Here is a 3,181-nt window from a genome sequence, read left to right on the forward strand (position 1 = left end):
GGCCGACTAGCCCGACCAATGGAGGGCCTCCTCCTCCCGCCTCTCCCGCGAGGGGGCGGCGCGGCCAATTGAAGGGCGGCGGGCGCGGCGCTCCCTCCCCGCGCGGCCTCTGGACCCCGTCCCCGCCCTCACGCCATACAGGCCCGCGGCGAGGCTGCCCCTCCTCCGGACCCGGCCGACAGGGCAGCGCCGGCGGCGGCCAGCCCCGCGATGGGAGCCGGCCCTGCCCCCGCGCCCGGGGGCTTCCCAGCGGTCTGGAGTTCGCGTCAACTTCCAGGCATTCGCTCGGGGGCCGGCGGAGGGGATGGAAGCCCACCACGGCTGGCCCGCCACCTCCTTCTGCCTCTTCCCCGCCTCCAGGCCCAGCGGGCGCAGGTGGCGGGCAGGACCCTTCCACCCGCTGCGGGAAGCACCAGGAGCAGCCTTGGGGCCCCTCTGTCTGAGAAAGGGGGCCCGTCCTCCGACACCTGCTTCTTCCTCCCACACCTAGCAGCTTCCCACGCCTGTTGGTCTGACCTCTCCCCTGCTGCCGCCATGGGAACAGTCAAGGCTTTGGGCCAAGTTCGAGTTCACTCTGTGTGTGCCGTGCGGAAAAAACTGGGGAATGTGCCATGGCAGAGCCTGGGCATTTCCAAGTCCTTTTCTGGATTCGCACCAGCTCCCTTTTACAAGCATCTTTATCCGGGGTTCAACTAATCCAAAAACCCAGGTGGCTGTTCTTTTTTTTTTTTTTTTAATCTGTAGGCTTCTTTGAAGCAGATCTTTGTATAGAGATAAATATCCTTGTATCCTTTAGGCCAAAAGTGGCCTCCATTCTTTAGTGGTCACACTTCCAACCCACCACTTTCTTTCCCTCTGATCTCGAAGTAATTTGATAGAGAGGAGGAAGGGAACAGAACTTTCGTCACTCGCCTGAGCGCCTGGCACTGTTCTAGATGCCTTCCAAACACTTTCTCACTTACTACCCCCAAACAACCGGTAGGTAGACATTATATCCGTTGTAGACGTGAGAAAGCTGAAACTCAGAGACCTAAGTATCCTGGCCCAGGTCTGCCAGCTTCTAAAGCTGTGCCTCCTGCCATCACTTTCTCCTGCACACTTAGGACACGTTTCCATCCCTGAGACCCTAGTATAAGAGTTTTGTTTAGCAAACACCAGCTACTGTGCCAGAACAGACCCATGGAACCAGGTGTGGCAACCTGCTTGAGAAGAGGAACCAAATATTTTACCGAAGTTGAGCCATCCTGGAGCAGAAGTGAATAAGTCAACTTTAAAAGAAAATGCACAAGACTGCTATTAGCTTTTCAAGGACTTTTGAATGACTGGGGGGTGGGGGGAGAAGGTGAAGGAGGCTAATAGGAAGGTGAATGATTTATACGTGATTTGCTAATTTAGTCAGGAGGTAGGAATGACAATTAGCTCAGTCTTCCCACACAAATATGACACAGTTGACCTAGGATTAGTGAGGCAAGCCGTTTGGGCTGTTTTTCCAGTAGTGTGATAGTGGCCAAGTGTCATGGACAAGACCTTACCCACTTTTCTTTGGGAGTAAAGAGTGTGGGAAATGGTGGCCAGATCTGAGGTACAAATCACAGTTCTATCACATTCCATTCCTGCTATGATGTAAGCCTGTCTCACCACAGTGGCGACGGAGAACATAGGGTCAAAATCACTTTAATCTGCTTCAAGGTCATTCCTTGTAGAACGTACAAGAATCATATTCAATTTTGTCATGAAAACTTGACAGAAATGTGAGTTTTGTGTAACGGGAGTTATTGTTTAATGGGTACAAAGGTTTAGTTTGGGATGATAAAAAATTTTGGAGATGGATAGTGGTGATAGTCGCAAAACAATGAAAATGTACTTAATGCCACTACATACTTAAAAATGGGTCTTTTTTAATCCCTCCCTCTTTCTCCTCCTTGCTACCCAACCTGGTCAAGCAACCACGGATACATTTTCTGTCTCTACATATCAGTTTGTGTTTCCTAGGATTTTATATAAATGGGACCATACAGTGAGTCCATTTTAAATGGCTTCTTTCAGCAAAATTATTTTGAAATTCATTGACATTGTAGCATATATCAGTAGTTCATAACTTTTTACTACTGAGTAGTATTCCATTGTAAGGATATATCAATATATGTATATATTCCCATCCCCTTGTTGATGAACATTTGTGTTGTTTCCCATTTTTAGCTATTGCAAATAAAGCTGTATGAACATTCATGTACAAGTCTTTTTATGGATATATGCTTTCATTTTTCTTGGATAAATACCTATGAGTGGAATGGCTGGATCATATGAAAGTTATACATTTAACTTTTTAAGAAATTGACAACTTTTCCCAAAATAATTGTACTATTTTACTTTCCCACCAGCAGTGTATGAGAGTTCTAGCTTCTCTACATCCTCACCAACACTTATTATGGTCAATATTTTTAAGTTTAGCCACTCTAATAGGTGTGAGGCGATATTGTGGTTTAAATTTTAATTTTTCAAATAAGTAATGATGTTAGGCATCTTTTCATGTGCTTATTTTTTCATGTGTATATCTTCTTCATGGAGTATTTGTTCAATCTTTTCTCCATTTTTTGTGTTTTCCTATTATAGTATACATCTTTAACTTATCGTTGCCAGGACAAATTTAGAAAATCCTGACCAAAGTCTAACAATCAAATGTGTCAGCAAATGTTAGAGTTTAAGTAAAATTTCACATTACAAAATAGCTACCAGGGTATGTCCCAACAATCTCAAGTATTTTAACTGGAGCTGTCTTTAATATGCAGAACACTTCGAATTGAAATAAATGCTCTTAAAGAGGTCAATGCTACCTTTCCAAATACCCATTAATTAAAAGCAGTTGGTGGAGAGCTTTAAGAAAGTGCTTTCACAGATACAAATCTGTAGATCGTATTGTCATGTACCTTCCCACCAGGACAATAGTAAAAAACATTTTGGAGAATATCCCCTGTAAATGCACAATGCCAGAGAATTACAAAGAAGTATAATAAGAAGGAAACAGTCAGTTCTATTAGAAGGCTCAGAGGAGGCTAAGCGACTTTTAAGCAGCTACTATGTGGTAAACAATATTAGAGGTGCATTATGGGCAGTGAGATCATACAATTTATCACCCAAATAGGGAGACTTTTGAGAGTGAAAGGGGGTACTGCTAATATTT

The sequence above is a fragment of the Hyperoodon ampullatus genome (assembly GCF_949752795.1).
Source record: "Hyperoodon ampullatus genome assembly, chromosome: 2".
NCBI lineage: Eukaryota > Metazoa > Chordata > Mammalia > Artiodactyla > Ziphiidae > Hyperoodon > Hyperoodon ampullatus.